The sequence below is a fragment of the Taudactylus pleione genome, unplaced genomic scaffold (assembly GCF_031769625.1).
Source record: "Taudactylus pleione unplaced genomic scaffold, aTauple2 ptg000135l, whole genome shotgun sequence".
Taxonomy (NCBI): Eukaryota; Metazoa; Chordata; class Amphibia; order Anura; family Myobatrachidae; genus Taudactylus; species Taudactylus pleione.
Genome location: NW_028284537.1, coordinates 2,781,398 through 2,796,766, shown reverse-complemented (window position 1 = coordinate 2,796,766; position 15,369 = coordinate 2,781,398).

Below are 15,369 nucleotides of genomic sequence, written 5' to 3'. Positions count from 1 at the left end.
AGGGGCTCCCTGGGGGACTTAGGGTTAGTCACCCCCCAGGAGGGTTAGGGCTAGGCTAGGGGAAGGGGCGTTAGGGTTAGGAACCCCCAAGGGGGAGGCTAGGGTAAGGCACCCCCCGGAGGGCTTGGTTTAGGCGGCGGAGAAGGGGTTTAGGTTTAGGCACTAGGGAGGGAGGTTAGGGTTAGGCCCTAGGGAGGGATTTTAGGGTTAGGTACCCCTAAGGGAGGGTTAGGGTTGTTAGGTTAGTTAGTACTTACCTTTAGAGCAGTCGGATCTTCACTTTTGCCGGGCTTGCGGCGTCGGGATTGGAACCCGACTGTTCATACCGATCCCCATGATGGCATACACTTCCTGGAGATGACGTGGGCATCTTAAGACAGGCTGGTGGGCATTTACGCTGGGTGCGAGCGTACGCATCTAGTGAGCGGATCTGAATCAAGCCCTTAGTTTTTAGAGTAGATAACTTATTATTCAGTAAACTGCACAAGCTTCCCTAAAGGACTAGGAGCTAATGACATCAGAACGCTCAGAATTACATCACTTTATATTAAGATCATTTGTGAATTGTGATGATAAAATAATAGTAATACTTAAGCAACGATAAAATAACAAATACAGATATAGCAAAAAGAAACTGATTATGAGATTGAAAAACATTAAAGTGCAGGGACCACAGATGTATTTACTCCCTATAAAACGTCTGACAGGTGTAGCTGAGACTACAAGAGCAGGGTCAAATTTAATTACACCCCCATTGATTATTTTATTCCCTGATGGTTTTATAAATTGAAGATTGTACAGTAATCCCTTCGTATGATATTGCGAAGGAAGTTTTCTTGCTGCTGGTGTAAATACGTGGCTTAGCCAAAGAACAGGGGACAATTTTTTAATAAAAGTATCTTTCTGCTCCCATTTAGGATGTTGTATTTCTCAAAAATGCTTAGAATCTCAGGCAATGTTCCCTCTAAGGTACACGGTCTAGATATTAAAGAGTAAAATGCTTCTTTATAATGAGAGTTTAACCAGGAAGGACAGAAACAGAAGAAGAATCTGCTGGTCAGTGTGACTGTGCACACTGACCTTTCCCTTACCTTAGAGTAGGCCATTTTGATATATACAACATTAATCGTGAGGCCACACCCCCTCCGCATGTCATCACACGGGGACGGGGCTACTATCACCGGTGATTACAGCAATGCCCGGAGCATCCTGAAAATGCTCTGGGGAGCTGTAAGGGCAGCGGTGTGACCATCTGAAGCATCCTAAGGATGCTCCAGGCGGCACTGCTGCGTAGATTCTGGCTGCAGGGTGTTATTCTAGACACCCTGCTAGCCAGATGAGGCTAGCAGAAAAAAGCTCAGAGGGCCAGACCAAATGATTCCGAGGGCCTTATACGGCCCCCGGACCTGAGGTTTCCCATCCCTGCCTTAGCGGGAACGGTCATCTTAGGATAGAATGATGTGGACATAGCACTGTCTCTGCAATCTGCACAAAGGGGTTTCCCTAACAATTTAAACTCTTAACAATATGGGGGCTTATGTAATAGGGTACGATCTGGTGTCGCTGCGGGAACTCCGGCAATCATTTTAAAGGCAAAACCAAGCTGGTTTTGCCTTTAAAATGATTGCCGCTTTAAAAATACGGGAAGACTTGCAGGAGTCCCAGCAGCGGCACCAGATTGCACCCTATTACATAAGCCCCATAATTTGAAATATGCTTAGCATTAAATAAACCCTGTCTCTGGGGCCATGTTGTGGAGCATGTTTGTGTATCAATGATACTGTACCTAGACTATCATCTAACCAGCATCCCTGTCAGGGTTGGGTATACTTTGTCGAGATTCATCATGTCGATATTACCAATACCAACATGCTGCATGTCAACATACTTGGCATGTCGATATTGACCATCTCAACGTTCATCATGTTAACACTGATGGAATGTTGACCTGATTAGAATGTTGACAAAATGTTCCTGGTGGTCCAGTGGTGACTTGTCTTGTTCGGTGGAACCAGCGGCTCAAGCAGTGTCTTCTGGGTCTGGCGGTCAGCTGATGGCGAGTTCCGACTGTTCCTGAGGCAGTTCTGGCATGAGTAACCATTACCAATAACCCTACTTCGCAGCCTAACCCTACCCACCTATTGTACAGCCTAGCCCTAACCCTCCCCTTTCACAGCCTAACCCTCCCTCCCGCAGCCTAGTCCTAACCCTCACCTCCCACAGCCTAACCCTCCCCTCCCACAGCCTAACCCTAACCCTCCCTCACAACCTAGTCCTAACCCTCCCCCCCAGCAGCCTAGTCCTAACCTTCCTTTCCCCACAGCCTAATCCTCCTCTTCCGCAGTCAAACCCTCCCCTCCCGCAGCCTAACCCTCCCCTTCCGCAGCCTAACCCTCCTCTTCCGCTGCCTAACCCTCCCCTCCCGCAGCCTAACCCTCCCCTTCCGCAGCCTAACCCTCCTCTCCCGCAGCCTAATTCTAACACTCCCCTCCAGCAGCCTAACCCTAATGCTCTCCTCCCGCAGCCTAACCCTAACACTCCCCTTCCATAGCCTAACCCTCCCCTCCCGTCCCACAGCCTAGCCCTAACACTCCCCTCCTGCTGCCTAACCCTCCTCTCCCGTAGCATAGCCTTAACACTCCCCTCTTACAGCCTAACTCTAACACTCCCCTCCTGCAACCTAACCCTTGCACTCCCTTCCCGCAGCCTAACCCTAATCCACCCCTCCCGCAGTATCTCCATAGTGTCTGAAGGTGAATTCACAAATCCGTAAAAAATGCATTTTATGATCTAAAAATTATGTCTTTAAACTTATTGATTGGCAAGACCAGCCAATCATGGGTTGATCATTGTTACAGTACTTCTAGGACCACATCACAACTATAAACTATCATCATCAGATGAGCATCCTCTCTGCAAACAATAGCATGTCATGTGCTAACACTTTCCCATGCATTATGGAATACATGTGCTGCTCTACAGCTTGGCCAATGGTTCCCATGCATCTGTCCACTTCATCAGTATTTGGATTGTCATCTGGATTATTTATGATATTCCACAACTTTTATCACTTTCGCTGCATCTCCATAGCGAATTTCCAAGTGGCGTAATTTTCAGAACCTTTTACAAAGCTCATGCTGGCTACTCCACTGTGCATTTTCTGTCTTGATCCAAAGACAGGGTTTTTCTATTTTCTTCACACTTGTGATACTGAGCCCATAACCTATTGGCATAACCTATTGGTAGGACCTGTTTGGTCACAGTACTGGAGGTGTCAGCAGAATATGAAATGGTTGTTAGTTTGCGCAGTACTGATGAACTCTACACAGTGGTGCGCAAGGAGTTTGTGCATGCTTACTAGCACGGTAGTGACGTCATCCCGCTGGTGCGTAACTGTACAGGAGGAGACTGTGCAGGAATGCACTTCTCTCCAATAGCTGTGTGTCCATGGATATGTGATAAACTACAGGTGATTTATGCCTTATGGGGCATGTGTGTTTATATGTGCTTAACTACGTATGTAACTGCTTTGGGACTCCTTTACACTTGGACGTAAGTACATTTTTTGACACACCTTTTAGAAACTCCACTTCAGTTGACCCATATGCCGGATACTTCCACTTGGAAGAGGATAAAGTTATGTGTTATTGGCCTAGTATTACTATTGCTCCGTCACTGTCTATTCAATTATTTCAAACAAGGCTAACATCCATAGGATCCATGATGGGAATCCTATACGTGAGGTAGAAATGACTGTCACCATTGGAAGAATCTTCATTTATTGCCTCAATCTGTTCCTACAGATGGGATCTACTCTGATGTTACTTCAAGCAGTTCCTTTAATTATCTCTCGTCCGTTTCAAGTGCCTATGAAAAGCTCTCCAGCAGGCAATTGCCGTATAGTTTATACACATGTCCCCATGCTATTAACAAATTCTTGAAGGGCCTGCAGATATAAGAGGCTTCTGTGCAGCTGGGTTGTCCTCCTAACGTCTAATGACGTGGGGATGTTAGCTTGTAAGTATTAGATAAGAAGCATGTCCAGGCTCCAAAAACACTTCTGACCAGATACTGTACTCCACATTGTGAACTGACGGTAGCTTCTAGAATTCCTAAGTGCTAAATAAATGCAAGTGTGTTGCTTGAGAATTGCCAACTGATATAATGATAGAAATTAGAAACAGCATCAATCGTGGAGGCCGAGTTCTTCAGCTCCGCAAAATAAATAAGTGAAACAAAAAATCTGTAAATAGATCTCCTAAAAAAATAAAGTAAAGGGCTTAAAATAATTCCTACAATAATAGGCATATAAAGTAGAGATGTGTGGGTCCGGTTCTCAGAGAACAAACAGCAACCAAATTTAGGGGTTTCAAGTTGAATGAGGGCCCGATTCAGACCCGCTCGCTAGGATGCGTTCGCACGCAGCCGTCAGCAGCTTGAGTATGCAAATCCCGCCATCGCTAGCAAGACATTAGCATGCCCACTATGTCTTGTCGTGCGATCGCGATATGTATTTAGACGCCCACCAGCCTGACACAAGACGCCCACTTTCCCTTCGTAACATATGTCATCTCCATGAAGTGTATTAGACAATCGGTAACATCAAGTAACATCGGACGAATACGCAGCACTTGTGGCTGACCATACCCTACCGCAAGCACTGCGAGTGCTGCTGTGTGTAATTCAGCCATGTGACGTGTATTATGACGCTGCGTCTTACTTATGCATGCCCTTGAAACGGCATTCAGATGCACAGACATGCCTGCATTTGCACCACCACTCCCCCATTTCCATCGACCAACCCATGTTACCACCCACAAACGGCTCATCCTGTCACTCATTCTAGTGGAGCTTGTATGTATTTGTTAAATACCGCGCTCTAATTGTCTGAGGAAAGCTGCTCTATATTAAATATTGTTAGTAATACAAGAGTGTTAGAGCGATGATAGTGTCAGTTGTACCTGATACAATGTTTCAATAAGCTGTGTAGTAAGTTAAAAATCAATATGTGTAGCGCAATACCTGCAATAAAAAATGTTAATACGATGGTTATAACTCTTTTACCGATTTGGGCAGTTTAAAAGTCATTTGTGAGGGTTCCGATGTAATGCCAGTGGTGAGCCTCTCCGGTGTGGCAGGGACTCTGATCTACCTCTCCCTATTGTTGCCTACCTTTCAGTGGTTCAGCGCACCTCTCCGGCTGGTTCCCTTCTGTGGGAGCCTTTCTTCTCTTTTGGTGAGATCACGATAACCGCTAAGATGATAATGCTGCTTCGGTGTCCGTGTGGCTGATGTGTGTGTCTGCTCCAACGCGTTTCAGGCTGTATGCCCTTTTTCAAGGATGGAAGTACTTAGTGTTTATTTCCTTATATAGGTTTGAAACTTTATTTAATTGTTATTTAAAAATGGGAAGTGATGTATATAATCCCTTCCATTTCACACGTGATTCTATTATTAATCTGGTATTCTTCTTTCGTGTTCAGGTTTAATGAAGCTTCTTACTAGTTCAGATAGTGTAGTCTGCTTGAGAACATACTGCGAAAACACTGGCACATCACTGGTGATGTCAGTGGGGCCGCCCACAAACGGCAGGTGTTTGCTTGGAAACGCCTCCGTTTGTGAAGCCACCCCCCCGCCACGCCTACAAAACAGGGCGAGCTGTCGATCAACATCGACAGCCGCCCCTTTTGTAGTGAGCCACAGAGCGAGTGCTTTTTGCGCTCACTCCGGGGCTCGCGCGTGCACACTGGCACACTATCGACCTGCTTGCGAGCGCAATGCGCTTGCGAGCGGGTCTGAATCAGGCCCACTGTCCCAATTCGGATCTTCCTGTGGAACTCGGAATTAAAAATGCTGGGATCTATATACTAGTAAATAAATAAATAACAATAAATGTTAAGTTGACTAACTAGTGTCAAGTAGAGGCGGAACTAGATATTTGTGGGCTCCAAAATAAATAACCTAATGGTTAAAAATTAGCATAACACACTAGGCTCTGACAGGGTTAGAGAGCACCTCTCAGCATTGGGCCCTATAGTCAGGGGCACTGAGAGGGGGTGGGAGTGGGTACACTTTACCCAGGACCGGGCTTCCTGATCACACTGATCGTGCCCCCCTCTGGCTGTGCGCCGGGCTGAGGGGCTCACAGCACCCCCACCGGCGCGCAGCACTGCTTATTTCTTTTTTTCTTCTTCTTCAAGGGGGCGTGGCCACGCCTCCCGTGATTAGGCCACACCCCCTCTTTACCGGGGCTCGACGGCGCTCTCTACAGCTCTGCCTATAGTATCTGTACCCCAAGCACCTATGGGAGTTACACCTTGGGGCTTGATTTGGAAATGGGCACAGAAGTGCGGGGATTTTTAGAAGTGGAGATGTTGCCCACAGCAACCAGATTCTAGCTATTATTTTCTAGAAGGTGCTAGTTAAATGTTAATTAGAATCTGATAGGTTGCTATGGGCAACATCTCCACTTCTAAAAACCCACACTTTAGTAAATATACCCCATGGTGTCAAGTGTCTGCTCCAATACTGATATACATTTCAGTACATCAAAAAGTCTACATGACGTGGGAACTGTCAGTAGCCGAAGCCAATCAGCGGCCGCTCTACAGTCAGCGTGGCCACTGATTGGCTGGCGGAACTTGCAAAGCCTGTGAAGTCCCGTCAGCTGGCATTCGGGAGGTATCAGTAAGTGTGGCAACACAGATACTGATACCCGGTGCGTGGTGCGGTAAGTTTGTTTTCTTGTTTTGAAAATGCCATGGATTACTGCAGAGACCTGCACCAGGATATAGGTGAGTATGAAATCTTTTTTGCAGGGCCAGTCAACACAGATTCTACTGGAGAAGGGGACAGAAACATCTGATATAGGTAAGTATGTGTGAATGGGTAGGTGTGTGTAATAAAGTTATACTTTGTTTGCACGGTGTGTGTGTTTTGTGTTTATTTAACTATTTATTTTACAGTGGGGGTACAGGTGCTGGCCGTCTGCTGGCACTTGTAGTTCCACAAGTGCCAAAGGGCAGGCATGCTGGCACCTGTAGTCCCACTGTAGAATACAATAGTTTACTTAAATATCCCCACTTTATTACCCCCGTACCCAATGCTCCAGGGGAAGAACCGCAGGTTTAAGACCAAGCCTGGGGTTAAGGGAGGGGGGGACCCCTTTTTGGGGGGGTCCCCACCTCCCCTGAGATCCCCGGCTTGGTCTGACCGGCTTGGGCTGCTAATGCTTTGGACTCGGAGCCCCGGTGAAAGGGTCTCCGGGCTGTGGCATTACAGCCTGCCGTTTTGGCTCTGGTGCTGGTTTTAAATATAGTGAGGACCCTATGCAATTTTTTTCCCCTATATTTAAAATCAGGACTGTCCCTGCAGCCTGGAATTGGTTTCTAAATTACGGGGGAACCCTACACATTTTGTTTCCCGTAATCTTAGAAACCAGGATGCGCACTGCAATGCACATGCATGCGCAGATTAGCAAACATCGGCAGCAGCAAGAGGAAGGCTAATAGTGACCGGGTCTGAATCAGGCCCTAAATCAGAGAATTACTAACAGACAACTTTTTAATATTGATTTTTAAGTGTTAGTAAATGTGTGATTTAGCCCCTGAAATACAACATCGATGATTATCGATTTAGATCGATTTTTAAACTATTAAAATCGGCCTTTAGTAAAAAAAAATGTTAGAGTCCATTCAATCCAGATAAATAATGGATTGGCTGTTCATATCTGTGTACCTTATTGTATTATTTTCTATCTTATCTACTTTTTTCCTGCTGTTGTCCTGTTTGTATGTACTTGGAGCTTTTAATCACTTTGCTTTTCCAGAGGTCACAATCACTTCAACGAGTTGAGTTATTTACTTTTCACCCTGTTAGCCACTGTGCCTCAGCATTTTACTGTTAGCACTTACAGTCTTACTAATTATCTTTGTTTGTACAGTATGTTTTGCCAAAGGCAAGAAGCATTTTTACAGTTGCCAGTTCAATCCATTTGTTTTCAATATACGAGCCTGACACACTTATGTTATGCAGCTTATTTTCAAAGGGTTTACGGACTGTATAACAGTCAATGAAGATATACAGGCACCTAGATTTGGGGATCACCTAGTACAGCGGTTGACCAGCTCCAGTCCTGATGCCCCAGTAATAGTCCAGGCTTAAAGGGCACCCATGCTTGAGTACAGGTGGTTGTCAAAAGGAATTGTCATTGGGGAATTGAGGTCCAGAGTTGTGAATTCAAGAAACATGTAATGCCAGGTACACACCTGAATGATTTTAATAAAGATATGAATAGCTTGGGAATTTTCAGATTGAAGAAATGATGTTGAGAAAATCCAATTTCAAGTTACTCACTAGTGAATGAACATTCCGATCTGACCGATTATCTGTCCTAAAACTAGTCACAGTGGTGCTGTTTTTAAATGAACTATGGGTAGAAATGTCAGACAGATGATCAGAAATACACACTAAAAAATGTACATGATATCAACTTATCGTTTTCCACAAATGTCATGCAGCTGGCCAGACCCAATCATCCCATCCAATTGCTTTTGGAACAATAATCGGCTCTGGATGCTGCTTACACACTCTGGAGATTATCAGACTGAGCAGCTGAAATTTGGGTGATTGGCCCGAACACTGCATAGTGTATACATAGGGTCAGATTTAGTTAGCCTCGAAGCTTCAATTAACCTCAAAGCAGTGCCCAGGGCTATTCAATTACAGCTGGCAGGTGGCACTTATGCAGATTTCTGCTCACATCAGCCTGTGGCTTGAACATAAATACGCGGTAAGTAGGGCTTTCTGCCCTTATCTCAGCCGCCGCGAAAGAGAACCCATAGCTCCATCCACTTATCCTGGAATCTATGGGTTAATGAGTGTTTTTGCCGCAGATTTATCGTGGATTGAATAGCTCCAGATGAAAAGGTTTCAGGCTATAATCCCTTTTCTTTGCACGGTATCGAGCCTAATTGAATCTGACCCTTAGTATTATACCCTTTTACACCAGTCCTGGGTCTGATCCAGGATTTGGAACACGTTTCCAACCTGGATCAGACCTGGGACCGACCCCCTTTTACACCGTGGCGCCATTCTCCAGCACAGGTGAGCTTACCCTCCCTCCCCCTCCGCGGCCCCCTTACCTTACTCTGCAGCGGTCCGGAGGCTTGTGCGCTGCTCCGTTCTGGTCGGCCCGGCAGTGGACACTTGGAGATGATGTCATCTTCAAGCACCATTGAAGCTGGCCAATCGGGAGTCATGCAGTGCAACCTGGGTCATCGTGACCCAGGTGGCACCTTTTATACTGCAGGGTGACGACCGGTGCTTAACCCTGCAAGCCAGCCAGGTCGGATCCCCGGATTACTGGACCCGGGTTGATCCATTTACACTGACAAAAATCCCGGGTTGCTGCGCGTTCAGGTACATCAACCCGTGATTTTTTAGTGGATGTAAAAGGGGTATTACTCTCCTACTGCTTTTCACACCACAAACTGCCTGCTGTCCATGGTGCTGAAACCTTGTCAAGCTACAGTACATATACTTTACAGCACTGCGGGCTTGATTCAGAGTTGGGAATACAGTTAAGGCACATACACATTAGAAGATGTGTGTTGTGGAAGATATGGTGAAAGATTTCCCTTTTACTTTTCATAGTGTAGGACAAACGATATTGGGTGTACACACTGAACCATATCATTAACGATATTGTTCAGTGACGTCATCCTGCCACATCCCTGAACAGGCACTTTCTGACGATATCGGCAGATTGGCCTGCATGTTTGCGCGATAGCAAAAATTGTCAGCAACCGACGGGAGCACGCATTGTTGGTCATTTGGTGTATACACACTGGTCGATATGAACAATAACTATATCAATATCGCCCATATCATTCAGTTTTATCGTCTAATGTGCATTGGGGGTCATTCAGACCTGTTCGCAAGCAAAGGACGCTTGCAAACGGGTCGATGTTGCCCCACTGCGCATGCGCACAATGGAGGGAGCTCCGTTGTGTGCATGCGCGAGACCAGGATAGCGATGGGCTCTCCGTCGCTCCGGGTCTCGCACCAAAGGGGGCGTGCTGTCGATGTTTGGAGGCGCTCCCATGGGAACGCCTACTGTCTGAGTCTGGCCACACTGACATCTATAATGATATCATTTGTTGTGAATGATAAAACTTGTTGATAAATGAGGCCCCTAGTGACTTATTGTAAAACTATTTTGTTCCTTTCCTTAGAGCGGGGAGCTGTATTATGCTGATTATTCAGGCTGCATAAAGCTGCATAAAGCAGTTTCCGTGGTACGAAAATAGATGCTACTGATCTTCTACAATGATTCTATAACCCAAATTCATACAACAATTTTTGCAGGCATTAAAGCTGGGTACACACTACACGATGGCGGCGACAGGACCCTGCATGCGACAAGTGCACACACACTTGCAGGGACGTCTTAAGAGAGGAGGGGGCCCGTGTGCATTCTCCGTGCAGGGCCCCGTCCTCTCTCCCCAGCGGCCGGCAGCCGATTGATGCGGCTGGCCAGCCACCACAGAAGCAGTAGACTCTGGGCTCTAGAGTGTGCCCGGAGTCTACTGCGCATGCGCAGAACGCCAGAAAAATGGCTACGGATGCCATTTTCCGGTGTTCTGTGCAGCGCTGACACCCGACACGGGACCACGGACAGGTGAGTTTTAAATTATATGTGTGCCAGCTCCCAAGGGGGGGGGCTGCATGTTATGATGCATCTGCAGCATGGCATCATTTGCGATATCCCCGATATAGTGCCGACTCCCTCACTGTGTCAGGGGCCGAGTGCTGCACATAATGTTACAGTGCAGCACCCGGCTGCTGCCACTGAGTCAGAACTTTGGTTTCACCCTTCGGCGGGTGACACCCGGGTGCAGCCCCCATCCCCCTTGTGATGCTGCTGGCTACAGGAACCACTGAAACTGACATCTCAACTAGGCAGGCATTTACATTTAAATGCCTGCACATTTGTGATGTTAGCCCAGAAACATCGAGGGGCCGATTGGTAGGTGTGTATAGCTCAGCAATCGGCCACTCTGATGGCAGATCGGTTTTAATTTTTTTGACCAATCCGTCGTCCTAGCAGTGGCGTAAGTTCATCCCAGACGCCTGGAGGCAAGTTATCATTTAGTGCCCCCCTATCCCCCATATTTACAGCCCTAAATGTGGTGAATATATTGTGGGTGATGGTGGTAGGTGCCCCTCCAGTGCTGGCGCCCGGCGGCAGGTGCCTCCATTGCAGGCTTGCCTACCCTCCCGATTTGTTCGGGAGCCTCCCGAATATCGGGTGCCACTCCCTACCCCCCGGAAAGGCAGGCAAGCCCCGTGGCTGCCGCCTGACTCCCCCCCCCAACTACTACAAGAAACACCTGCAGCGGGGGGGCCCAATGACGCGATTCGCACTGGATCGCGTCATCGTGGCTCCGCCCCCTGCTGCACAATGCCAATATGCCAATGCCTCATTGTGAAGAGGGGGCGGAGCCACGATGACACAATTACGTGGCTCCGCCCCTAAAATGCGTAATTATCCATCCACGCCCCCCGCTGTGCACAGACATTCAGCTCCCTCCCGGAAGGAGGGAACTGAATGTCGGCATGTATGCTCCATTGTCTCCCATACTTCTGCCCCTGCGTCCTAGTGTGTAACCAGCAAGTAGTGTGTACCCAGCAAGTAACACTGGGCCTGATTCAGACCCGGTCGCAAGCGCTGAGTGCTCGCAACCGGGTCAATGGTGGCCCAGAGCGCATGCTCACGACGGAGCCGGCTCCTTCGTGTGCATGTGCGAGACCCGGATAGCGACGGGCAATCCGTCGCTCCGGGTCTCGCACCAAACTTTCCTTCGCTCGTTGTGTCTGATCAAAGGGGGCATGCTGTCGATGTTGATTGACAGCACGCCCCCTTTGGTGGGCGGGCCGGGGGGGTGGCTGCCCAGACGGAGGCATTCCCATGAGAACGCCTACCGTTTGGGGGCGGCCCCACTGACATCACAAGTGATGTCAGTGGGAAAGCTTTTGGCCCTGTTTGAGCCGAAAGCTCTCTGGGGCTTGTGGCCATGAAATCCTACCACAAGGGTCTCATTGCAAGCCCAATGGTCAAGACCATCGCGACCATCATCCTGGCTGCTCGCATTAGCTGTGGGTGGCAACCCACAGCAATGCGAGCGGCCAGGAGGCCGCTCCATAAAAAAAAAAAAAGACGCCCTAATTCAGAGCGAGACACTATGGGCCATACAATGACAGGACAGATGAAATGTAATATAGCTATATTTAGGGTTACGCACTTACATTATTGATATGTGACCTGATACACATTAGGTACTGCATCGGGTGTCTCTCTAATCTTTACAAGGGCCACACATTACACTTAGGGCCTGATTCTGCAGCGTCTGTGCTCTCGTCTTTTGCCGGTATTGTTTCTGCGACTTTATGCAAATACTGCTATAAGCTCCTCCCTGGTGTACATCCGTGCCTCTGCATGTGCAAGAACTGAGATACCCTCTTTGTACATCTGTAGAGGCCTCCAATGAGAGTGATTATTATGCCCATGACACTCCCATAACACGCCCATGGGATGGATCATCTCCGTGCGTCCGCATAGCCACCTCCCAGTCACCGTGCAGGAATGTCCAATATATTTTGAAGACATTTCTTAGACCGTGCTTTTCAATCGCATCTAGAACTCGGGGGCTGATTCAGACCCGTTCGCTATGATGCGAACGCTCGTAGCTGGCCAATAGTCGCTATCTGCGCATTCGTATGTATCGCAATGCTTGTGTGCGAACCAATGCGAGAGGTCAAGATGTGTTCGCTCGCTGCACATAGACTGCCCAGCAAAGTGAGTGACAGGAGAAGCTGTTTGTGGGTGGTGACAGGGGCTGACCACTGGAAACGGGGGAGTGGAGGTGCGAACGCAGGCGTGCCTGAGTGTCTCAACACGGTTTCAGAGGCGTGCATAATTAAAAGGTAGTGTCATAGTGCTCATCACTTGGTGGGATTTCATACTGAAGTGATCGCAGTGCTTGCGGAAGGGTATAGGCAACCTTAAGCACTGCGTTCGCAGCCGATGGTAACCGATGTACCGATGCTTGCATACACTTCTTGGAGATGACGTGCGCTAGTGGGCGTCTTAAGAATGGCTGGTGGGCATCTGCATACACAAAGTGATTGCACGCCAAGACACAGTGGGCGTGCTACTGCCTTGCCGTGCGATCGCCTGCCTTGCTGGGCGTGCGCTGGATTTGCACATGCAGGGAGCGAGCGAACGCATCTAGCGAGCAGGTCTGAATGAGCTCCTCTGCTCGCATGGACTCTGGATGCAAGCGCAATGCGACTTAGAAGTAGAAAAAACATTCCACAGCGCGCAGCATCGGCAGTGCCTCCGATTCAGGCCCTTAGTCTCGTTAATAAGTTAAAACATTACATGTATTTAAAGAAAGAAACACGTATCTATAATAACATGTCAGCAGGCATTTTACACAAGTGTGGCACGCTATAACAAACTACTCTGACAAGAAAACAGGAAGGCCCGGGGGACGCAATTGAAGGTGCGGAGGGCACCTTGCTGTAAGAAGGACATAGCAGCACTCCAGAGGTTTGAGGTGGGCATTCTCATTAATAAAGGTAATGGAAGAACTGAATTATAGAAGGAGGTTAGAAAAAACAGGTTTGCTAGTTATGGAAAAAAGATGCCTTACAAAAGACAAGGAGAAAGTTTCACTGTAAACCTACTAAGGGTCCTTACTGTAAGGGCGGATACAGGGCAGAGGCATCATGGGGTCTGGTGACACACGGTCCGCACTCTGATTATACTTGCGTGCCGGAGGCACGCCCCTGCCCAAAAAGGGGGTGTGGCCTAAAGTAAAGGGTCATGGCCTTGTGTGGGATCATCACTCCGGGGGCAGCCCAGCATTACCAAAGATGCTAGGCTGCCCCCGGAGACTGGGCTGTCCGCTCCTCTTCTGTGACATGAGCCGGGAGCTGCAGGAGAATGTCACACTGCAGCACCCGGCTCCTGTCACTGCAGAGGAGCCAGCATTTTGGTGTCACTCCCTCCGGGGGTGACACCCGGGTGCAGTCTGCACTCCCTGCACCCCTCTCACGACATCACTGATACACAAGAAGTTTCACAGAAGAGAGGACCCATGGGTATCCTCATCGCAACCCCCCCTCCTCTCTTGCAGTCGCATGTCATCAGTAGAACCTACCACCGTACCAGAAACTACTGCGCAAGCATCGATCTCTGGAAAAATGGCACAGATGCCATTTTCCCTGTGGTCTCCGCATATCTTCATGAAATGGCACCCGCGCCATTTAACCAGTGATTTATACAGCACCAATGGAGGGGTAAGTAATGTGAATGGGTGCAGGATGTGCAGTGTAGGCCCCCATGGACCAAAGGGCCCATGTGCACCACACACCCTGCTCCCATAGCAGATACGCCCATGGTTGGATAGGCTGTGGCATTTCTTACCAAACAGTGGTGATGGCAACTTCACCAATAGAATCTTAAACTATATTGGTTGCCTCTCTTACATCCCGGCGCAGATAATACAGGCGGACAGAATCCCGGCGCCGTAATCCCGACAGCACTAAGAATCCCAGCTTCAGAAACCCGACTGCAATCCCGATGGTGAGAGTTAGGGTTAAGCTTAGGTTTAGGGTTAGGCACTAGGGGGAGGGTTAGGGATAGGCTGTGGGAGGGAATGGTTAGGGTTAGGCTGCGGGGGGCGGGGTGATTAGGGTTAGGCTGCAGGAGAGGGCTAGAGTTAGGCTGCAAGAAGGGTGGGTTAGGGGTAAGGTTAGGGGAAGGATTACAATACTTGTATGCATTGGGATTTCCACCGTAGGATTTACCCTACCAGAATAATGACCACTGGCATTATCAGCGCCGGGATTGTGTACCAAACCCCTTACAAGAAGTGATACAATTAGTGTAGGACATTATGAGAGTGATTGATCCAGAAAATTTACACGATTGCCATTACTGAGGTCGGAAAGGAATCCCCTGGCCTTTGAGGTTATATTGGCAGCTGTCACCTTGGATACTTTGTTTTGTCTTCTTCTGGGTCAACACAAATAGAATCCATGAAAGGTTGATCTTGATAGACCTTTGTCTAACACTCATTATTGATTTTAGCAGTACTTGTGTGACAGCAACGACAGTGCTTTACATGGAAGGCTAGCCATTGTCTCAGGTTGTGAGGGAGACATGAAGCTCTACTGTAGGCATACTGGGGATATGATCCCTGCTATATAGTCCTGGTTACTATCCTATATGATGTGGTATAGATGCAACACACAAACAGTAAGAGCAAATAAAGATAGTGAATTATTTAACCTTGTGCA